The following is a 24,135-nucleotide window of genomic DNA, read 5'->3' on the forward strand; positions in this document are numbered from 1 at the left end:
GAGCTCCTCGTTACTCAGCCATAAGCCTTGAAATCCCTCCAGCTGAGGACGGAGTGCTAGGTGCCGTTCAGAGAGCGGATGGGTGGGTGAGTGGCGAGGAACAGGCCCCAGTGTTCTCTATGACTCAGAAACACTTAAATATAGTCCAGAGACTAGCCTGCAGTGAGGAGAGGAGGGGTGCAGGGAAACAGGAGGGACCCGGCAAAGCAAAAACCTCCTTGCCTCTGACTCAATGCAGAAAACCACCAAGAGTCTTTGGTTTCACGGAATGTGGATGGCTGGGAATAAAGTCTCAGCTTTGTCACAGGTCAGCTGGCCAACGGACTCACTAATGAAGAGGATTTTCAAGCGCATCTGAGAAATTGGGGGTTGGGGGAAGACAATTGCCGCTTTAAGAGAACCGCAGATAGTTAGTTGCAGGCTTCCCCGCCCCCACGACCCCCTTGGAGGAAGGGAGGGGGAGAGATGTCCTCAGAAGTTGGCCGGAGGGGTTTATGGATGGCCGACGAACGTGTGGACAAGACGGTGCCAGAAAGCTGGCTGCACACCACTGGTGCGTAAGGAAGAAGGCGGGGAGAAGGAGACTACATCTCAAAAATAAACACAAACCCCAAAGTAAACGCTGTTAATGGAAGTGACTAATCAAGGGTGTGCTGAACTTGGTCGTTCTTGATAAGATACAGGTGGAAATGCACTCGGAAAAAACAACAGATATTTTCCCCCTTTGGTAAATAAAGTGATGGGGAGGGGGGTGGGGGGGCGGGGGCCCAGAGTTGGCACATGGTTCAACCCTGCAGCGGAGATTTAAAGCGCAGTTTCTCAAGTCCAACACTATTGACATTCGGGGCTGGGTAACGCTGTGCAGTGTGGGGTGTTGTCCAGTTCATTGTAAGATTTTTGGCAGCCTCCTCGGGCCTCTACCCACTAAATGCCAACAGCACCCTCCGTTCTAGCGATGACAACCAAAAATGTCTCCAGACAGCGTAAATGGACCCTGGGTTGGGGACAGAGGGCAACACCACCATTGGTCAAGAACCACTTGGTTAAACTCAGGAGCACGGCCGAGTTTGAAAGTCACATACGAGCTCGTGGTGGAGGCTCAGAGGGCCAGACAGCCGGCCATCTGGAAAGGAATGTAGCATCTCAGGCATGTGAACCTTTGCTGGCTGTTAATAGCTGTGTGCTACCAGGACCTCAGCAGAAAGCCACCTGTCAGCACCGAGATCGACACAACCGGGATCTTGTCGGTTCGGAGGTCCTAGCAGCGAACTAGCAAGCACACAGCTAGGCTACTTCCAAAGTTCCGCAAACGGTCACCAGTGGTCTCAAAGTCACCTTCGCTGGGAAGCTAGGATCCATTTCAAGGAAGAAGTCTCTGGAGAAGGGACATCCAGATGCCAACTGGAGTCCAGTGGGTAGAGCCACCAGTCTCACTGGCCTCCAAAGTGAGCCGCGTATGGGGCCAATGAGAGTCACTCCTCAGACACCAGGCTTCTCTTGCAAGGCAAAGACGAAGGAGAAGGTAGGGGATCGGGGAATGGTTTTTAAAGACATTGTTTTCAGAGACCCCTTGGCCACCCCCAACTCGGCCTACGGAATCTGCAAGGACCTAATCTGTATTTGACACAGCTGTCCCTTTGCAGGGTGGGGGTCCGGGGGAGGATCAACTGAGCCCTGAAGTCAAAATGTCAATCGCCTCACATCCCATCTTCGCCGGCGAGCACGTCCATGATGTGCCGGGATCGCCTTTAACTCAGGCCGCCCACGTTTCCAGAAGAAGATCACGTCATAATGCCATCCTGCAGCCAGGCAGGCGTGCTAAGTCCCACTCAACAGTGCACACCACAGAGGGCATGTTTACTGCAATGGGGCTTTCTGTTCCAGGGATGCATGGAATTCAAAGCATTGCTTGCCTGCCTCACCTGTCGAAGTAGAAATAATTTCGGACGCTTCTACTCTGCCTCCATAAACCCTGCCTGGAGATGGGCTGCTGGGCTGGAGGAGGGTGATGGGCACAGAGACGGAGGAAGGGGAGAATCCTATGGGGCCAGTCCGCCGGCTCCAAGTCCTGGCCTTTCTCTCGGCCTTCCCCCAACCCCCTACTCTGGAAGCACTGCAGAATCCTCTTCCGCTGGCCTGCTGCTTCCCTCCTCAGCAATCTGCTTTCCACAAAAAAAGTGTTCTAAATAGAGCGGAACTGAGAATGGGGCCACAGCCCGGACGAAGTCTTCCCCTCCCTGGAGAGCCCGGCGTCCCCCATGGAGGGCTGGTCTCCCCCCAGCGCCTCTTATTCAAAGCATTCTTGACCCCGGAGCGCCCAAGCCTGACGGCAGGCGCGAAGCCACCACCAATGGATTTTGCCTCTGCAGCACTTTGCCTGGGCTGGACCCCTCCTCCCTCTCGGGCATCTCGGATGCCTCCTCTGGTCTCCTGTCCCTGCATTTACCCTCGGAGGTACCCAGGGGATCCTATTCCAGGCAGGGATTCAGAGGCCTGCTCCCATCACTGCTCACCATTAGTTTGCTGAGTGAGCTTGGGGGGCTCCACTGACCCACCTGCACCTCAGCGTTCCCGAAACCAACATCTGAGAACGAGGACCACTGTGGTCTCTGTCTTACATTAGATTGTTGCGTGCTAATTTTTATTTAGGGTCTCCTGTTGCTCTCAAGGAGGACTGGGCACCAGACTGGGGGTCGGCAGACATTCCTCCTGCATTCTGGAAGAGTCTACCCAAAGCTCCTACCTACGCAGCACGACAACAGTGGCACATTTGGGGATCTGGGTAAAGCACGTGGTTCTGTGTATTTCACTCTTCAGCACGCAAACCAGGAAATCATTCCAGTGTCAACCAGGTTTCACTAGTGAGGCCCTCAGACCTTCTGGAATAAGAATCCTCAGGCCTCAGGAGACGGGGCTGTGAAGAAGGCCCGCATACTTCAAAGGGGGGTGTCCAGCTTTCCCCTTTATCATGCCACCAACTCCCAACCCCGGTACCAAGCCTAGGTCAGGGGACCCTGGGACAGCTCTATGATGTTGTCAGAGGTCCGGTGTGGGGGTGGGCAGTCAGGAAGAACAGAGGAGGCCGGTGGGAGCCCATCGGGAAGTTGTGCGGGTGCAGCAGACCCTGCCCTCCACCCCAGGCCACTTCCTGGAGCCTCCACTGAGTTCAATCTTAAGGAATCTGGAGTCAAACTGATGCCATGACCTGTCCGTGAGCCACGCCACTCTGTTCTCCATGGCCTCTCTGCATTCAGCACCTCTAAGAATATCGATTCGTCCAACCGGGCAAAGGCAAGGGATTTAGAAAGTGAAGCGAACTTTAATAGAAAGTGGGGACCACCCACACATATCGCCGACAGCGTGGGGTGTTCCTCCTTCACGCCAACCCAGGACAGCAGAGGGCAGAGGGTAGGTCTAGAATACGCAAATAGGGGCCCTTACTAATGCAGTGCATCTATAAACAAGAATAATCGTCGTTCAAAACTGGTTCGGGGGGATTTGGTTTTTGGTGTCCCCACCCCGCCCCCGCAGCTTCATGTATCTCAGAGCCAGAAAGAAAAAAAAAAAAAAAAAAAAAGGTTTTCCTCTCTCCTTTCATTCAGAACAGCAACAACAACAATAACGAAATTTAAGTGCTGAAACAAGGTATTGGAACCAGGTATTTCTTCCCCCTCTGGATGAACTGTTTTACGATAAGCTACCTGCCGGGGTCAGGAAACCTGAGCTCAATGGCTTTCCGCTCACATAAAAACTCACGAGGGGGATTCGAAGAGCTTTGTGTAGAGAGGTGGTCAGCCCACACACAACCCCTTTGTATCTGTTCTAGCTTTCCTGGAAACCATTTCTCTCCTCTGCTTCACCTCCGTCCCTCCTTCCTGATTCTCACTTAACTAATGCTACCAGCTCTCCTGGAGGAGAGCAGCGTCTGGCCAGCGCGGACCGTCCCCCGTGTCTATACCCTGAAGTGAGTGAAATCCGAAGGTGAGGGTGCAGTGGGAAGGAAGGGGGAAACTCGGGAGGACGAAGGAAGGGTAGGGTAGAGCTGCTCCCTCTGTCCTGATAGGGAGCGTATTTTCTTCACTATTAGGTGTGTGATGCTCAAAAAGCAGAGGAATGGTCAAAATCAAAATAAATAGCCAACGGAAATAGGCGGCCCCTCCCTGGGAATGGTAATTGCACAGGATGAAAGTTTATCCAAACACAGGAGGAAAATGGTTCGTGTTGGAGGGATGGGGGAAAGGAGTGATCCTTACTGGAAAGGAAATTTGTTTACCGCATTTTATTTGCCCCTTAGTTTTTAATGCTGCTCTGGCCCCGTGTCCTGTAAACAGACCAGCTTTTCCATTCTCCAGTGGTGCCAGGAGAGTCGTCAAAGACGGAACAGACCGAGCTGTGGCCAGAATCCTGGACGACTGAGGTCTCCCAGCTACAGGCAGCCACGCCCAGCCAGGGGTCTGAGACGGAAGAGGGGTATGATTTGAAGTCTAGGTGTGGAGACAGGGAGAAGGCGGTCTGGCTCGTGAAATCACCTCTTCTCTGCCCCGGTGCAAGAGGCAACAGAAAGGGGCTTGGGTACCCAACATGCACGTCCATTCGGGCATTTGGTAGGGGCCCCTTAGTCGGCAGAGGCCACGGACAGATGCTGGAGAGAACTTGGCCTCTGGGGAAGAAAGCGCGACTGGTAGTAGGGTGGGATGACGGGAACGTGGTGGTGAGTGTGCCCGGAAAGGAGAATCAGTGTTCCTAGAGTCAGGGTCCAGACATCACCCACATCAATACCCCCGGCCAGCAGCTCAGCTCTATCCCCAGTATCAAACCAAACAGGCCAAAGAGCCTGCTCACAGCCAGAGAGAAGCAGCGATGCCATGGCACATCAGGAAAACACAGACTCCATGGCAGAGTTCACACTTGACGTTTCTCTTCCCATCCAGGCACAGAGATCATCTGGGCGAAGAGTCATGGCAGGCGGACCACTGGCTCCGTGTATGTAGAGCCTACGCTGACTGAACTGGCGAGCAGATCCCCCGGGTCATCTGAGTGCTGAGTCTCTGGCACCGTTCTCAGTGCTCTGCCTGCAATAACTCACTTACACCTTGCTGCCACCCCACGAAGCAGTTTAAAGATTGGGAAATTGAGGCCCACGGAGGCAACCGACTAGAGGTCTTCCTACACTTCCGAGAGGTCTCATGACTAGGGTGGTTGGGATGGTTCGGTGCAGACGGTCTGAAGCCAGAGGCTGTGCCATTCAGCCTCTCTTTAAGGTTGCTGTGTCCTAAAATAGGAGTCAGAGTCCCTAAATTTCTGCAGGAAAAGGAGCCTTCTGCCCCCACCACTGCTGCCTCACATACCATGGAGGTGTGAATGGAAAAACTCACGGACACAACAAAGATCTGGGGTGTTTTGTTACAGCAGCCACCTGGGGCTGATACGGCTTGCGTTTTCAGTCCCTCCTTGAGGTGGCCGTAGAGAAACCGGAACATGGCATGGAGGGCAGGGTCCTCATGGGGTACGCTCTATGGCAAGTCACCGACCCCTTCAGCGTGGTCCCTTCACCTGTAACAATGAAGTCTCAAAACCTTCTCCCGCTGTGGCCGTGAGATTCAAACGAGCAGCTTTAAAATTGTAAAGCACGGTAGAACACTGAACATGTTATTTCCTGAACTGCCTGATTTTTCTCCGCTGAACGTCCTATCATCTCTCAAATATCTAACATGGGTGCTGGTGACTGCAGCCCACAGATGGCATCCACTGTGCCCCAAACTCTAATTTCACTTGTTTGTTCGAAGTGAGAAGAGGGGGTGGGCTTTGAGTTCTTCCCCTCTTCCCAAAGAAAGTGAACCTCCGACATAGATCTCTGCCCCTCTCTTTTCCTTCCTATGCTCTTGCCCTTGAAAGGGGGTAGGTAGTCAGAGAGCAAATGGGAACACAGCCTCTCTCCCTGGGGCCTGCTTGCTTTTGAGTGACAATTCTTCCATCTTTGCCTTCTGTCCCCAGGTGATAAGCCCTTGAACCCAGGCCCATCCCCTGTAGCAGGGGATCTAATCACCATTAGCCAACTTTTCTGCCCATGACTTGGTGGAAATGTTTGCATTAGGGTAAAGGACAGGCAGCATTATCCATCCATTCAGGAACCCTAACGAAGAGTTCATCTGGCAAATGAGATTAAGACTGTAAGATCCTGAAGGCAGGGAGCATCTCATGTGTATGTGTGTGTGTGTGTGTGTGTGTGTGTGTGTGTGTGTGTGTGTTTCCTTTAGTGTGTGTGTTTCTCCTATTAGACGCTGTGAAATTCTTCAGAAATTTTGACCTAAACTTTGAGTTTCTTTTTTTTTTCCTTTTTATATTATTTTTTTTAATGTTTATTCATTTTGGGAGACAGAGAGACAGAGCATGAGAGGGGGAGGGGCAGAGAGCGAGGGAGACAGAGAGCGAGGGAGGCAGAGAGCATCTGAAGCAGGCTCCAGGCTCTGAGCTGTTAGCACAGAGCCCGACACAGGGCTCGAACTCATCCACTGTGAGATCATGACCTGAGCCAAAGTCGGATGCTTAACCCATTGAGCCACCCAGGTGCCCCAGACCTTTGAGTTTCAATTTCTCTGTCCTACTTTAAAAATGAACCTACCTCTCAAATAATCAGCAAAAAACAGACACATTCTATTTCAAGAAAAGTTTCTACAGGGAAAACAACCCATCACGCAACAAGCACATTTCCTCCACTGTTCAGAAAAAGAAAACACTTTATTGATGAATAATGGGCAAACAAGAAACTGGCAGTTTGGTGGGCAACACAGTGACGGGTCATTAGTAGGAAAACTCAACTCGACATCCTTCTTGTACATCTGCCATGTTCAAGCCATCATGCAGCAACTGAAGAGCTCTGAACTCAAGGCCCCTTAATGACCTCAATTTTGATCTGAACCCTCACCTGTAAGAATTGGTCCAAGCGATTGATCCATGTGATTCTGTTTTCTGAGGATTAAATGTCAACCACAGTGCCTGCCATGTGATCATTAACATGAGGGGGCATCTCAGGGATAAATTTCAATGTATAAGGAGTGACCCAGGTCCTGCTCTTATAAGGGTCGGGACGGGGGAGAGAAGGAGATAGTTAAAAGGAAGAAGGAATAGTTAAATAAGTTCAGTGTAAGCGCAGTAAAAGACACATGAAAAGTGCCGGGGTCCAGGAAGGAGAGATCAGCATCTCTCGAGTACCCGTCCAATGCCAGCTGCTTTAAAAGGACATGTGCCTGGTTGACAGGGAAGAAGGAATTCAGGGAGGCTTCCCAGAGAAGGGAGCCTTTGAGTTGAGCCTTGAAGGATCAGTAGGACTTCAGGAGCCTGGGTACCCAACATCGACCTTTTTAAAAATAGACTCATCCAGGAAGAATTGTCAGAGGATTAAAAATCGTGCCGAGTTCAATCAAAAATCACCACTGGAATGTGAAAGGAACTTTCTTAATTAAGCCATTCCAGAACGTTCCCAACTCTTGGCTACAGGAGTAGTGGCAGTGAACCATTATATCCTGAACTGGCCCTTAAGGTGCATCCTCTGTGGACAGTTGCCAGAGTGGCCAGGGCCCTGAGGGTCTGACATGCAGCCCTGTGCCCTGGGGGACTGTACCCACCGTGGTAGGTATCAGCGAGCAGCACCCATGAGGCCCGAGAAGCCACAGACTGCAGTGATTTACAACAGACTGGCTCGCCCTGAGGACGCTTGAGGCAAAGGGTAAAGAATCTTTCATGTTGTTGAGCTTCATTGCAGCTCATACTTGGAAACTGGAGAGATCAGGTGTCTGTCCAGCCCCTCTGGTCTGGACGTTTCACTCCACGGATCGTGAGAAACCCTGGTCAGACCCCAATTAGCACTCACAGTGCTACCTTCGGTGGTTCGTCTTTCAGTGCATCTGGCTGAAATCACTGTTCAGCATGAACAGTCACATATGAATGCATAGCTTTTCCTATTGCCCATAATTATGCTCAGGGCCGAGGACGGAGGGGCCCCACGAGGACCACCTGGTGGGCTCACAACCCCTTCCCCCCTGAGCCTCCGTTCCGGGAACTGGGCAGTCCCTAGGCCGGTGGGAGCCCTGAATATAGACAGCTTCATGACCAGGACGATGCATCTTCCACACCCTGCTATCCCCATGCCTTTAAAACCCAGACCTGAGGTTACAGTAACAGGGAGGAAGGACGGAGGCAAAGGACGGAGAAAAGGACGGGGATGGAAAACAATAAAAAAAAAAAAAAACAAAAAAAAACAAAACCCACCCTTTGACAGAACTCGATAACCCAAAGTACATGGTGATCGGTGCCGGACGGCATACAAAAGCCAAAAGGCAGGTCCCAGGACGGGTCAACTTAAGACTTAATATTTGCTTTTCACTAAGCAAACTAATAAATCCCCTCCAGTTGTAGCCACACAGAGCGCCCAGTTTTTATTTATTGGTCAAAACTGCAGGCAGGTCTCCCCCCTGCTCCTTGTCACCCGGGCAAATAGTAGTTCCCCCTTCCCCGTGCCTGCCATCAGTCTGTATGTCTATTTATCTTCTGCCTCAACAAACTCAAGTTTAGTGCAACTGACAACCAGTGCAAACAGCTTTGAAGTATTCTTTGGTAATGGACTTCCCAGGACAGCCCTGGTTTTTGGCTTGTGCAGCCGAGGATCAAGGGAGAGGAGCTACTTGGCAGAGGAAAGGCAGGCATCAGCTGGGTCAGAGGAGGCTTCGAACTTGACACATGGGAGGGACCCGAGACGATCACCAACTTCCTTCTCCCATTTGGTGGAGGAGAAAACTGAGACCCACAGAAACGGATCTAACGCTGAAGGACGAGGGTACAGATGTAGGCTGGGCAAAGGTCTCACTCTGAAGCAGAGGTAGGGGGAACCAGCCCTGCTTTCCACCAGCCTGGCATGAAGGGTCTTGTCCAAGGTCAAGGGCCATTCCCAAGGTCAATGTGATGCCCTTTAAAGCGTATTCCCGAGCAGAGGGCCTTACTTCACGATTAGAAGCTCCTATCTCTCCATCACCACCAGGGTTTCCCTTTGTAGATGATCAAAAGTCCCTGTGGGTCAAGATTCAGTGCCACGGGAAAAATTTCACAGGGAAGCCTGAACAAAATCTTGGGGCTGGGGTGCTAATTTGAGGTTCTGTTCATAATGAGTTGCAGCAAGATGAATTGGTTCAGGATGTGGATGAAATGGCTTTACACTGTACCTTGGGCAACATCTGATTTACTCTTCTCATACTGAGCCAAAAAGCCCCAGCAAATCTTCAAGTCATGGACTCTATTAAATAGGACGGCCTGTGGATGTCAGAGACAGAAGAGGCTTTGGGGATCACATGGCCCGACCCCTCCATTTTACAGGGAAGGATTGAAGGTGAGGGGCCCTCTGAGATGAAAACTCAGGTTTCCTGGTCTCCCCACTCTGTGGTTTTCATCAGCAGAAGACACGTGAGATCCAGAAGTGAGAGACTGATGTGCGTCAGGGAGAGGGCAAGAAGCATCTGCCTCGAAATCTCATTAAGAACTTGACATTCAGGGTCTTTTGACAGTCTATGAATTGCTCTTCAAAAGCCTACTACTTCTCCACCAAGCTGAATACCACCCACCCCTCTCTCACCATTCTCTCCCACTCTGCCAAAATGGCTGCCTCCCCCAGGCCTGGACGGTCCCTCGTCTGATGTTGGAAAGGGGATTCCTGCATCAGTCAGAGGTAAATCTAGATAAAGGTGATGCTACAGACCACTTTGAGCTCTGGGGTTCTGTGTTTCTATGTGAATGAGAAGATAAGGAGAGAGAGAAAGAGGAGATTGTTGCCTTTGGCACAACAGCGAGACTTCTGGAACCAAAGACTGTACGTGGGACATAAACGAAGGAAATGTCTGAAATGAGTTCGTCTTTTTAAAAAGAAAAACAGTGCCCAAGGAGCTGGGCTAGTGTTCCTTCAAGGGCGGTGAAGGCGGAGAGAGTCTGAACAAGGGCAAAGACTCAGGTGCACGGGGGAATCTCAATTTTTACACAGGAGTAATGAGAGACTGGTTCCTAGACTTTTGCGTGCTCATTCTACCTCAGTAGGCGAAGACCTCCCTGTGGCCACAGCGTGCAAGAGGCGCGGGATTAGCCGAAGGCTCGTGTTCCAGTACCGCAGACACTCGTGCCCATCTTTCAACAGCAAAGATGGAGGCCTGATCCCTTGACAAGAAGCAACAACTTCAGAATGGCATGCCATCCCGAAAGCCTGGATCTGCCTAGCCTGAAAAGAACCTGTAATTTGCCTTCAGATTGTTCTTACTTGTCATGAACACCGAAAACTGGGCAGACACAACCTTCCCGTCCTCTACCGCCCACGACCACCACCAAGTTCCGCTCCTTTATCCCAGATAAAGTCAGTGTCTGGAACGGTAAGAGTGAGCTGGGAGGTCCCATTCAACATGATCGGAGTTGAACTCAAAGGTTATCTGGGAGACTCTGGGGAGAAAGTACACACTTGGGTCCAACTCACATACCCTTGAGATTTCAAAGAATCCTAGAGTTCAAAGGAATTTCAGGAAGTCCTCCAGCCAACTCCTTTGCTCTCCAGACAATGCCATCCCGATCATTAAAAAAAAAATTTTTAACGTTTATGTATTTTGAGAGAGAGAGAGAGAGACAGAGTGTGAGTAAAGGAGGGGCAGAGAGAGAGGGAGACAGAATCGGAAGCAGGCTCCAGGCTCTGAGCCATCAGCACAGAGCCTGATGCAAGGCTTGAACCCACGAGCGAGATCAGGACTGGAACCGAAGTCGGACGTTCAACCGACTGAGCCACCCAGGTGCCCCATCCATCCCAATGATTATTAGCTCTTAGCCTCCATCTTGCAAAGATGCATAATTTTCTTCTTGGCTTATTCTATGTGGTATGTGCGTGTATCTCACACGCATGTGCATGCACACGTCGTAGTCTGTTTTCTCCTGTTCCCGGTAGCTGCTTTTGTTTCCTAGTGATTTGCTTTGTTCTTAATATGAAAGGTTAGGTTCATCTTTTTAAGTAGGACTGTATTGGAGAGGAATCCCTGATACTTTGAATGACTGCCATATCCACTATCCACAGCACTTCTGAAGCACGTGGTCTCGACTGGTTCATGACACCCAGGTTTTTGTTCAGTATCATGGAACCCTACCACCCTGGAAACACCAGATTTGGTCGAGACTGGTGCTTGATCCAATGGCATCCATCTGTAGCCTACCCGGTGGTCAATGACGTGGTCAGACACAAGGGTTCCGAATGGCAGCTGGCCAGACTAATCGAGAGCATGGGCTCGCTACAGCAGGTAAAGCAGCAGCAAAGGCAGTGTCATCAAGTCACCCACTAGGGTGACGGTTATTCTGGTTTGCCCAGGGCTGTCCCAGGTTTATTGCTGAAAGTCGTGTGTCCCGGAAAACTGCTCAGCCCTGGGCAAACTGGAACAGCTCCGAATGCGAGAAGCAGGAGCAGTGATTCCTGCTGCTGAACAGGTCAAAATGACCATGGTGTCAGAGTTCCTGCTCTTCCTGGAAACTCTGTAGCGAATGGATATCTTGAATGACTTTGGGCTTCTAGACAGGTCTTGCCGGGCAGCTGCTGGGTAGACTGTTTCCTGTCTACCTTACTTCCATTCCAATGCAACTTGGAATAAACCCTCATTCACGGAAGTGATGTAAGTGGATCTCTGTTCCTTGAAACCTGAAGGAATCTAACCAGGACGAGGAGTCTGTGTGCATGTCAAGGAAGGAAGGCAAAGCCCACAGACAAGCCTCACATTTCAACAGCATGAAATTTCCTCAAGAGGGTCCCCTCCCTTATTTTGTGGTGAATCTGAGATGCCAAGAAGGTCCCCGTTGTTCCCCTTAGAAGACACCAAAGTCACTAAACGGTCACAGAAACCCATCACCTACAACATAGAGAAGGTGGATATGTACAGCTTTAATTCTTTCTACAAAAACGAGCCATCCATTTTTTGGGGAAGCAGGACGTGCAGACATCGTTGGCTCTGCTTTCAGCCATGCGCACGGTGGTGACAGAATATTTGACTCGTGTTTCACGGGGCCCAACCTGCCGTCAGGAGTGTCATCGGCATTCTGGGGGACGAGGATCCTCAATAAACACACCAGCTCTGGCAGCCAGATTGTCTGTAAGGAAGCACCATGTTCTGGCATGGGTCCCAACTGCCACCTGCGAGGTGGGGGGGGGGGGGAGAGGGTCTTCATAGCAGGCGGTGCATCTGCCTCAACAGAAGACAGGTGGGAAACGAGTATAACGGTATGTCAGTTATATGTCAAAAATACAGTTTAAAAAAGGTAGAAGGTAGCTGGGATGAACAAATCGTCTTTTTCACTCTTCCAGACATACACCTGCGTGTGATCCGAACGAAAGAAGCTGGACACAGAGGACGCCAGCCGTCCTGAGCCAGCTCCCCTGCAGGAGCCCCTCCGGTGTCCCTGACACTGGAGAGCCCTGAAGAACTTCAGCACTCACCTGCCTCGCTCTGGAATCCCAGGGGGCCAGATCCCAAATAAGGGAGAGGACGTACTATTCCAATGTTGCTCACAGAGCAACGCAAACACCGGCCGCTTTAGAAGGAACAGGAACGAAAATTAAAATCCCATTTGACCTAAGTGTAGTTAACTATTCACTCTGTATCCGGCTGGAAGATAATGGAGCAAACAAGAATGACTGCGTCCAAAGGCACAGCAGACGGGGGAGCTGGGGGGCAAGACAAATGGTGCGGTAGAAAGCCCTGTGGTTCCCGGGGATTGGGGCGCGGAGCGGGGGGCGGAGTCTTAAGATCAGGCGACGGTACAGGGAATGTCTCCCACAAGAAGGAAGGACGAGGTCTGTGACGATGGTGTCTCGCCAGCTATATGCAGGTCACGTCCGGCTCACGCAGGTCCAGACACAGACTACTCCTCAGTGCACGAGTCTTTACTTTCTCCTCCAATGTCCTCTCCAATCTAGAACGTTCTTCACTCTCCAGAAGAGGAAGTCTTAATCAGATCCAGAGCTCTTGCCTCTTAGGAGATGGTCCCATCTTAGCCGGGTCCTTCCCGGGGATCCTGGCGGCACATGCCAGCCCTGCCCGGCTTCCTGGCGGGACATGTGGGCAAGGAATAGCAGCCCTTAGCCGCCCCTCCTTTCCAGGCCTGTGGACCGAAACACAGCATCAGAGTTAGAGTCTGGCTTCTGCTCTTTCAGCAGTGAGCTTGACTTTCCTGTCTTTAGTCCACAATGTTCTAGCCGGTGAACAGAACCTCCAGTGCTAACCGCGCTATTTGAGCTAAGACAGAAAAAAAAGAAAGGCGTATTTATACCACTCAAGGAACTCCTACGCGGAATTATCACGGGGAACCCTCCACACAGACCTCACCGCGATACCCACAGCTGACTTAAAAAAACAAACCAAAACACACCGAATACAGCCAGCCCAGAGCAAGTAGAAAATTCTCTTTTCAGCATTTCACTATGAAGTCTGTGAGACATGGTGCAAGAAGCATGGGGGTGTTAGGTCACCCACTTTATAGCTGGGAAAACGGAGGCGCAGAGGGTGCCGGTGTTCTCAGTACAGGATGACAAGGGCCTGGTCCCTATCCCAATGTTCACCTTAGCTGAGACTTCTGTCTATTCTCACAAATCCCTTGACAACTAATGAGGAAATGATCCAGGGCAGACGGGGCTCCTTAGAGGAAAAGGAAAGACACAGCTTAACACATTCTCTTTCCTAATGCTGACTGCAGATGAACGAAGACGGGTTTGGGCTCTGCATACCTCTGTCACTTCCCGCCACCCCCTGTGGCTCCCTTTTCGGAGAAATATAGCTAGTGCCACCAAATGCCCCCGGGGGACTTCCCCATTTTAAAATTGACGAGGCCCAGCAAGGCAAGCCAGGGGCCTACTCACAGGCACAGATAGCCCAGGCCTCCCTCACGACAGCAGCAATCACCGTCAACTCACACGGAACAACTTGGACAACTGCAAATCCATGCAAATCCGTACAGGGAACCCAAGTCCCAGACCGGGCCAGCTGAAGCACACAGGCAAACCGGCCCTCGCAGGCCTCGGGAGAGAGGGGACACGGATCAAGCTCGAGGGACGCACGCTGGGGATTCCGGGGGCCAACAGGCCCCCTTCCGCCCCTCTGAGGACCTACGGACGTCACAGCTTAGCCCCGTGCACCTCACGAAGGCGTGTTCTCCTTCTTGCGGGCTTTGGCAACACCCCAGGCAGTGATGTGCGCAGCTGCCGTGATCCCCAGAGACAAGGTGCTAACTGTCAGAGATGGGAGGAGGTCCCCGCGGGCTGGGAGGCACTGAGCAGAGAACTCAGAGGACGTTGCTCTGCAGGGGAGCCGCAAAGGGCGAGTGTGCGTGTGAGAGCCACCTACCCGCAGAAAGCCAGCCAATGTGCCTACGCAGAGGCGCTCTGGCACTCCAGGAGGCTCTCTGATTGGCGGCCAAGAGGAAACCGTAAGTCTCACCCAGGTGTGGCCTGGGCTCTCCAGACACTCTTTCATTTGGACCCGAAAACACCCCCGAACGGCCCCAAGGTTGTGCTAACTTTTCTCTGGTCTCCTTCCCCCTCCCGGGCAGCGGCCCTCTGCACAGGCTCACGGAGGGCCAGGAGGAGCCTTTTCCCCAGGGAGACGCACACAGCTAGCAAATTAATTGGCAACAGCGGGTGAATCACACTGGGACTTCCTTCTTGTTGCCGGGCAACCTCATGCACTTGGCAGAGGGACATTAAACACAGAGGGGAATGTTGGGAGGCATTTGCAAAATAAAATAAAGAGTAAAACATACAACACCCCAGACTCATCCCAGCAGGCGGACCCAGCCAAGGCGGGCGGGGGCGGGGGTGGCAGTTGGGATGGGGGGGGGCGATGAGGGGATCACTGCAGGGAAGGAAAGTAAGGTTAGGGAAGAACCAGCCCCACAGAGAAGCACACCCCCGTCCTCCCTCCCCACATAACTCTGCTCTGGGTAGTAGCATTTGTATTTGGCCAAAGACACGCCTCCGTTAGCCTAGAGAAAGGCAACAAACAGGGGGCTCAGGGATTAGCAGGCAGCTAGAGATTTGAGAGATTACCCACAAACCAGACAGTTTTGCGAAGCTTGCTATGCGACAACTGTATCTCCTGTTTATGCTTCTTCAGCGTGCATCACGCCCAGGTGAAGTCGCACTGCCACGTCCAGGGCAGGATCCCCTTCCCCCAATCCTTTCTCCACGTGAATGTTTTCGTGCCCGTTGCCAAGGCCGCTGGGAGCTGATCAGACAAACTTCCGACACACCGTGTTGCCCTTCAGAACCAGTCTCTGGCCTTTTTGAAAACTCCCGGGACAGAAGTTAAATGTATGGAGAGTCTGTGTGGGGAACAGCTGATGGAGGAAAAACTGGGGCCAAGGAAGGAAGAATGGGAGGATGGGGGCAAGAGCAAGATAGCCCCTGTGGTTGGCGGAATATCAGCCCCCAAAGACACCCATGTCCCAATCTGGGCAACCTGTGAATGTTCCCCTCTGTGGCAGAAGAGATCTGACATACAGAGGTGATTCTGGAAGACCCGGGTAGGCCCCACGTGTCACCACAGGTGTCCTTATAAGAGGGAGGCAGGGGGAATGAGATATGAAAATGAAAGCAGGAGCCTGCAGTGATTCAGGAAGGACTCAGAACACAGAGGCCTTCAGAAGCTAGAAAAGGCTAGGAAATGGATTCTTCCCTAGCCCTTCCAGAACAAACCAGACCTGTGGGTACTTTGAGGTTAGCCCGGTGAAGTGGGCCTCCAGAATGTACGAGAATACATTTGTGTTGTTTCAAGCCACTGCGCTTGTGGTAACTTTACAGCAGCCGCAGGAAACTAATGTTGTCAATTGGGCCTACCATGCCTCTGTCTCCCAGTGGATCCAGAGAAGAGGGTATTGCGTTAGGGACACAGGTGACAACGGAATGCAGCTGGTCAGAAGGGATGGGGTCCCAAATTTGGCTCAGAATCGTCTACCAGACACCCTGCAGGCTCAGAAGGGAAAGGTCAGGTCTCTGAGAGCAACTGAGGCAAGAAGCAGTCTGGGATTTAAGCAGGCTCTCAAATTATACCGTTTGTGACTGTCACTCGGGCTGGTGGCTTAATCTCTGAAAGCCTCAGTTCCGTCAACTGAAAAATAGCTGTAGCCTTTCTCTAGATTTCTGTTATGTGGGAGAAAATGCTCTTCTATCTTAGTCACTGCCAATTTAGAGTTTTCTAGTAACCACGATGGAGGCGATATTGTCACAGATCTAGAAAAACAGGATTCAGAGTCAGTCAAGAGTAGTGACTCTACAAGTGTAACCTTGGACCGGCAGCTTCAGCAAGCACCCGGGTAACTTGTTACAAATGCAAATTCTCAGGCCCTGCCCCAGACTTACTGAATCAAAACCACAGGGGGCTGTTCTGTAGCTTGTAAGATGGTTAGCAGCACCCTTGGCCTCTACCCACTAGATGCCAACAGCACCCTCCTCTCTGTGTGGCCATCAAAACTGTCTTGGGCATGGTAAGAAAGGGAAGGGGGGGGGGTCATCAAAATCTCTCCCAGTTGAGAAAGGCTGCCTCTCAGGGGTGGTTCATTCTTGACCTTGGCTGCACATTAGAATCACCTGGGATGCTTTTCAGTATTCCAGTGGCTGGACCTTGGCCCCAACCTGGAGAAATCAGAATCTACTAGGGCAGGATCAGGCGGTAGTTAAAGCTCTCTGGGTGATCCCAGTGTGCGGCCAATGCCGAGAAGCACTGCACGTTGCAGAAGGCCAGTGGGCCCGGAGGAGACACCTCTCCGAGCTGGGGAAGGGGACACACCTGAATCCTGACTATGGGAAGCACACAAGAAGCTACAATAAGCACGGCTTGCTGTGGACCTGGGAACCGGCATCCTAGTCGCCAGATGGGGGTGACTAGATGGGGTGGAATAGAAATTCCTATTCCCTGTGTCACCTCATTTCCCATCAGAACTGGGTGGACACCTTTCAGTGTCTCCCATGAATAACCACACAAAGCCTCAGTTTCCTCCCCTAATAAACAGCACACAATGAACCAGCTCCCACGAGCTAGAAACATGAGCTCATTCAACAAAAAGAACTGTCTTAATAAAGACAGTGGGATGGCAGTGGGGCCTATTTAGAAACGGGGAGCATTAATTCTCCTTCCAATTGGGTAAACTCCCCAGCACTGAAACCACAATCCTCCCACAAGGATGCCCCCGGAGCAAGGAGAGATTTCCCATCTATTTAACGGAGCCCTGAAAATCAGCTTGGCCGGGGCTCCACACTGGGTTGGAGCAGAAAGGAAGGAAAGAATTCAATGAGAAACCAGCAATGAAGAAAGGGAGGGCCGAACAGGTTGATGCTCTGGCTCCTCGGAAAGAAAGATGAAGTCATGTGTAAATTGTCTGTCCTGCTGGGACTGTCTTTTTCCTCCATTATTTCACTCCCTGCCTACCCTGCTGAAATGCTGAGCCAAGCTCTTCCTTGTTTCCCTTGGCCCAAACCATTAAGTCCAGGATGTCACTAGGGGAAGTGGGGGGGGGGGGGAGAAAAAAGGAGGAAGAAGAGGAAGAGGAGGAGGTGAAGAGCAGAGGAGACAGAGAGAGGGGGGGGGGTGGGGCAAAAGAGGAGTGCAGGGCGAGAGAGCAGCTCACAGGGCTCTGACCTTAGGCATCCCTTCACAGAGGCACCAGGATGAGTGGGCCTTTCTGTCCCCCTGCCTACGTCAGCCCCCCAGTGGCTAGCCTAGATGGAAAGATGAAGAGGTCACAGAAAAAGCCCCCCTCCCCACCTAGCGAGGCTCTCAGAAGCTAAGGTTCAACGGGATGGAGGCTACCAGCACGTTCCCATTCTTTCTCAGAGGACCTGATTTCTGTCCTGACCACGTAATGCAGCTGATCGGAACAAAGTAGAAGAAATCCAGCCGCTCTCTACCAGTGGTGCCGAAGAGGCGAAGGACTCGGGTCCCTTTTCTGCTCCGAGGGCCTCTTAACAAGTTCCTGTGCTACCAATTAGCCCAAAGCATATAGGACTTTGCTGCTGACACCGGCCATTCCCAGGGCTTCCCCATTCCTTTCCCTACACTACTGGCCTTCTCCAGAGTCAAAATGTGTCTCCCGCTTGACGAAACTCCTGGTTCCCTCCAGCCTGTAAACCTCATGTGCAAATGTCCTGACTCTTGCAAATGTGTTAAAAAATAAACTTTAAAAAGCTTCCAGATGTTCTGTTTGTATGGGGGTGTTTCTCTGCTCCTGTCTCTGGAGGCCAGTGCACAACGCCCAGGGGCACCACCGCCTGGGGGTAGCAGGGGAAATGCCCCTCCCCCAGGGCCACACTCGACCAATTCATGCACCAACCCTCCCCCTGCAGAGATGCGACCCGTGCGCTTCCTCTTTGTTCTTCCACCCTTATGGGTGAGACATATACCCCTGAGGTTTGCTCCCTGTAGTGCAGAGACCTCCAAAAGATTCCAAAAGAGCGAGCCTGAGATCCCAAATAACATGCCTTCGGGCTCTGTCTCCTCAGAGCACCCTCAAAATCCTTACACCAACTGCCTCCGAGGCAGACTCAAGTACAAAATGACACAGAGCGTCCCTTACACATGTAAGATGTGAAATCCCCACCTGCAGGGACATCCGAGGAGCTGGACCAGCTGGAATAAGGGGACGGTGCTCACGGCTGGCCAAGGCCCCTTGGGGCTGGTAGCCTCTGATCTATACAAAGGTAATTGCCAACGGGCAGCCTTGTGCACACACAGCCCCACACGCACTCTTCCCAGCACACACACCTGAGGGCTCGGGATTCTTTGCACAAGGTGACGCCTGCTCCCTTTGATGTTCGCCGGATGTGTTCCCATTGGGTGAAAACCAGACCTCAATAAAACTGGGCATTATCGAGAGACTGGTGGTTTGTGATTGCACCAGCCTGTTATCTCGGCTGCCCTGGGTGGGGCTGCTTTGTGGTTCTCCGTGGAAAAGCATTAACTTCTAGGTGGATCAAAGACCCTTCTGAACCAGCCGACTTGGATCCCTTGTGTATCCGAGGGAGACTGTTCCTGAAGATGGACTTTAAAGATAATACGGACCCCAGTCCCACACTCCCTCTGCCCTCTCCTTATCATGCAGCACGTCCCTCAGGGGCCACCCAATGGCCAATCACAAGGCCCTTCTCTTCTCTTTCTTCAGATGGCCCATTAACAGTAGCTAATAGGGGACTGGGCCAGAGAGGGTCCGGCTTTGCTGCAATCATGAGGACCAAGGGGACAGAGGGACACCTATGTGGAGATCTTGCAGGAGCTCCTCTGTCCTCTGTGAATCATGCCAGGGATGGGGTTCCACAGGAGGGCGCGTGCTACCCTCTCTCCTCAGGAGGGATAAATGGATAGGTCCCCTCACTTGGTCCCAAAGTCTCTTATTGGACTCTACTGTCTACCCAAATGTTTGAGGGCCCATAGCCAGCCTGCAGTGAGGACACTGTGGGACCTGTGGCTTGTCTGGATCTAGAACACCAAGGACTGTCAACCACATGGGAGAGAAAAGAGCCCGTGCACTCAAGGACCCATGCTGGCGGGCTTCGAGGGCCCTGAATGTTCCTCAGCACCTCACAGGTCGGTCACCGGTCAGCTGGAGGCATCCGTCAGCAACCACGTTTTCCTTCTCGGTGCTCAGAGGACCCTTAGTGTCTGACCCTGAAGAGGCACATGAACGAGTGAATGAATGTATGAATGACCGAACAAGTGAATCACCAGAAACAGAGGCTAGTTACCCGACAAGTGCGGGAGGGACGTGAGGCATGGACAGTCACTCCTACCGACAGGAAAAGACGTCAGGCAGCACATGTCACTGAGGACACCTCAGCTTGTTGAAATGGAGTCAAGGCGAGGTTCGAGTCCCGGATCTTGGGCCAGTTACCTCAGTTCTCTCCGACCCAGGTGTTAAACGGGAATAAGAGAAGGATCCATGTTGTGAGGACGGAGTGAAAGACTAACGGCTCAACAAGTGAATCTGTCCCTGTAATTGTATCTATCTCGATCTCTACTAAAAAATTCAGAAGGAGGGACTGTAAGTCACTGCCTCGATTATCTTCCCGGTGTAGACCAGACCTAAGAGGTGTATAAAAACTCCAGACCCACCCTTGGTACTCTTTTTGTTAAACCAATAAAGCTGTCTGTAGCATTTAGATTAACCGTTACCTCAACGCCTTCCATGCTCCCTCCAGCACCCCTAAAGCGTGTGGCAACATGTGCCCCCGTACAGGGAGCAGGTGACAAGGGCCCCTCCTCCTGGAGCCGTCCCCCCACGCCCCCCCCGCCCCAAGAAGAGGATGGCCCAGCCACTGACAGGACAGGACAGGACAGGACAGGGCTGCGACCTGGATTCCAACCCAGTTGACGTAAATCAGGCCTCTAGGTTTGACGCTGTTTAACCTGGAAGCACATGGACAAAAGGAAGGATAGACAGACGGACGTCCTCTGCCCACCTCCAGCTCCTGGGTCCTGCTCTTGCTTCTCTCCTCCTCCTAACTTGGAGTCCCTGACTCCTCCTCAAACCCTTGGCCGCGTGTTCTACCCCCCCCACCCCTCCACCCCCCCATTAGAGACACTACAGCCCGAAGAGCCAGCTTAGGCCAACCCAACAGAAAGGGGCCTCTGGGGACTCTGAATGGTCTGCCTGGCCCAGCCCCAGCCCCGCCTGCACGGCATGTGGCACAGATGCCAAGGTGACAGGGTGGTGGGGGGTGGGGGAGCAGGGCCTCGGCACCCTCCCGTCACTGCGGGGCCAGGCTGTTAACCAAGGCTGCAGCTGGGCTCTCAGAGGCCGGGGGAGGTCAGGCAGCAAGTTCACAGGACAGGCCACCCACACGGCACATCAGGACCGCTGGACTGTCCCTGGGGCCAGCGCGGCTCTGGCCCTTGGCCCTGACTCGGAACACTCCACCATATGGCCTCCCTCAGGGAGGATGAGAGGGAGGAAAAGAATAAACGGGGGATGGGCAAGAAGGAGCCACACCTCCCCCTGGGCGCCAGGGACCCTTCCCCGGCTTGGGGGAGGGGAGGCTGGAACTGTCCCCAGCAGCAGGTCCCAGAAAAGCAAGGGAGTGTCACAAAATGAACTCTGACAGCAGCAACGATGCCCGCGATGAGATGGGGTCTTCCTCTCTGTGCTCTGCAGCCCCCAGATGGGTTCCCAGGGTTGGATCTGAACCTCAAACACCCTGGACCTTGGGCTACTTCACACTTTGCCTATTAAAGACTCAAACTGGATTTTCATGTTTACAGAGACAACTTTGACCAAAAGTGTAGGCAGTGGAACAAAACAGGAAGAGATCTCTCTCTCTCTCTCTCTCTCTCTCTCTCTCTCGTTCTCCCTCCCTTCTAAAACTCTAAAAGTATGGGGTGGGGGGAGGGGGACAGGAGGGGGAGGCAAACAAAATTTTGGCCGCTTTGGTACCTCTGGGCACCCTGGGGCCCGCCTGTGCTCTGTTGAAAGCTCTTCTCCCTTTCTTGGGTCCTGCAAACACCGGTCGGTGGGTCACCAGTTGGGCAGGGATGGGGGGAGAGGGGAACTGGGTGAGGCTCTGGGAAAAGGGAAGAAAGAGGTGAAGAACAGATTCTCTGGCAGAGCTGCGGAGGAAAGAGCCTGAATGCCTCATCTGGGCGGAAGGCAACCTTCCCAAGGTTCCTCGGCATGCTGGGACTTGCTGGAGACCAGAGCCCCGGCTGGCAGAATGAGGGTGGACAGCGGAACCAGAATTCAAAGGGGCAGCCGGAGGAGGGGGGCCCCACGGGGGAAGAGGGGGAGGTTTCAGTGAATCATATAAATTAGAGACAGAAAGGATGTCAGGCCACCTTCACTTCCTTCCTCTCCTAATGGGAATTATCTCATTAGCCCCGAGCTTCCCAGAGGCTGACTCTAAATGATTCCTGTAATGGGGATTTCAGTCCACAGCCTCCCTATCGGATTGGACTCCGAGGAGGGCTAAGAAGGGCTCTTAAAGGGACAGCAGCAAACCACGCCAGTCAATCTACTCGACACGGAGTGCCTTCTCCAAACACTTCAGGCAGCATCAGTATGACCCTTGTGCCCTGTATTCCCACTTACAGGAATTTACTATGAGGAAGCAGTCATGGACATAGGGATAGGCTCTATAACAACATCCCCTTCCCCCAGAAGAATGAGAGTCACGTTCTAATCCCTGGAACCCATAAATGTTACCTTCTATGGCAAAAGGGACTTGGCAGGTGGGATTACGTCAAGGGTCTTGAAATGGAGAGATGATCCTGGATTATCCAGATGGGCCCTAAATGCTTTCACAAAGGTCCTTATCAGAGGGAGGCAGATGGAGATCTGACTACAGAGAGGAGAATGGACATTGACCATAGAGGTAGAGATTGGTGTGATGTGGCCACAAGCCAAGGAATGTGCCAGCCTCTTGCAGCCAGAAGCTGCAAGAGACCAGGCAGGACTCTTCCTTGGAGCCTCCAGAAGGAAGAGACCCTGTCCACAACCTGCTTTGAGCCCCATGAGACTCATAAGATTTCAGACTTCTGGCCGCCGAAACATAAGACAATACATTCGTGTTTTAAACCACCAAGTTCCTTCCTGGTGATTTGTTACAGCAGCCCCCGGAAAGTAGAATGGACATGAATCAAGTTCTTACCAGGATGTTCTTCAGAGCCTTTTGGCACAAAAGAAAACACCGCTGGAAACATCAAAGAAGGGTTCCAAAATAGCTATGCCACAGTCCTATGGCATACTATATGACCATAAAAACACCGTGATGCTATTCCTTAAAAAGAGAGCATTGATATAATCGAGTATGGATCCTGAATATTTTCCTTGCCTTTTATAAAATTTTCTTTTTTTAAACCTTTTTAAAAGTTTATTTATTTATGTTGAGAGAGTGAGAGACAGAGAGAGCAGGGGAGGGGCAGAGAGAGAGGGAGAGAGAGAGAATCCCAAGCAAGCTCCGTGCCATCAGCACAGAGCCCGACGCGGGGTCGATCTCATGAACCACGAGATCACGACCTGAGCCGAAACCAAGAGTCGTATGCTTAACTGACTGAGCCACTCAGGCGCCCCCTTTTGTAACATTTTCTAATGGTAAGCATCTTATAACTACCTCTGGCATCACGTAAGTCACAATTTGGCAGAGAGAGTCAGAATCCAAGGTCGGTACCTTTCTGGGCTCTGAAGACCGTCTCCCGGCAGAATGGCTCTGCTCCACACACACCTCAGCCTGGCATCACGGCCCTCCAGCTACGGACCCACGGGCCTGCAGACCCTCCTGACAGGTAGCCTGGTCCCCTGCACTCCTCACCTCAAGCCTGTTCCCCTAACCCATCACAGAGCGTGTTTATGTCTGCCTCACGTGCCATGCGGGGGGTGCCGTAACAAATGATCACGATCTGGTGGCATGAAACGACAGACACTTCTCTTCTCACAGTTGAGGAGGACAGAAGTCCGAAATTAAGGTGTCGGCAAGGCTGGTTCCTTCCAGAGGCCAGGAGGCGGAACCCGTTCCAGGCTGGTCTCCCAGTTGCTGCTGGCTGTCGGCCGTCGGCGACCTGTGGATGCTTCACTCCAGTCTCTGTTTCCGTCTTGAGATCCCCTTCTTCTCTGCGTCTCTCTGTTCCCTCTCTCTCCTCTGAGGACTTGTCACTGGGTCCTTAACTAATCACATCTGCAGAGACCCTATTTACAAACACAGTCACAATGTGAGGTTGTGGGTGGCCGTGGCTTCTGCAGGACGCTCATGGATGCGCTGCAGACAGCCTTTTCTTTGGGTCTCGGCAACTCCGCAAGGCCTTCTTGGAGTCCTCCAGGTCCCAGACGTCAATCCCGCCTGGAAGGACCCAGAGGCAGACAGAGTCTCCTTAAATGAACGAACTTCCTGGCAGCTGGAGTTGCCGATGGCGGGCAGGGCAGCCTCGAGAGAGAGGTTCTGCACCACGCCAGTGTTCCCAGCAGAGAACACCCACCTGGAAAGACTCAGAGGAGATCCTGGTCTGCAGAGGAGATCGATTTGGGTGGCCAGGGAGAGTACGGCTTTACAAGAGCCGAGGAGTTGTACCCAATCCACTTAGCACAGTGCTGGGCAAGGAAAAGGCACTCGAT

The 24,135-nt window shown here is 52.3% G+C and overlaps 1 long non-coding RNA gene across 1 annotated transcript in view; it reads right to left on the reverse strand.

Annotated features, from left to right (window-relative positions):
• Nucleotides 1-12,015: 12,015 nt before the first annotated feature.
• The window catches only part of LOC113596093 (uncharacterized), a 155,587-nt gene continuing 143,467 nt past the window's right edge, over nucleotides 12,016-24,135 (reverse strand). Inside the window, exon 3 of the long non-coding RNA XR_003416803.2 lies at nucleotides 12,016-13,158. This is a non-coding gene — a long non-coding RNA (uncharacterized LOC113596093). The remainder of the gene's footprint in view (nucleotides 13,159-24,135) is intronic.

Source organism: Acinonyx jubatus, chromosome E1 (assembly GCF_027475565.1).
Source record: "Acinonyx jubatus isolate Ajub_Pintada_27869175 chromosome E1, VMU_Ajub_asm_v1.0, whole genome shotgun sequence".
In the NCBI taxonomy this organism is placed as follows: domain Eukaryota; kingdom Metazoa; phylum Chordata; class Mammalia; order Carnivora; family Felidae; genus Acinonyx; species Acinonyx jubatus.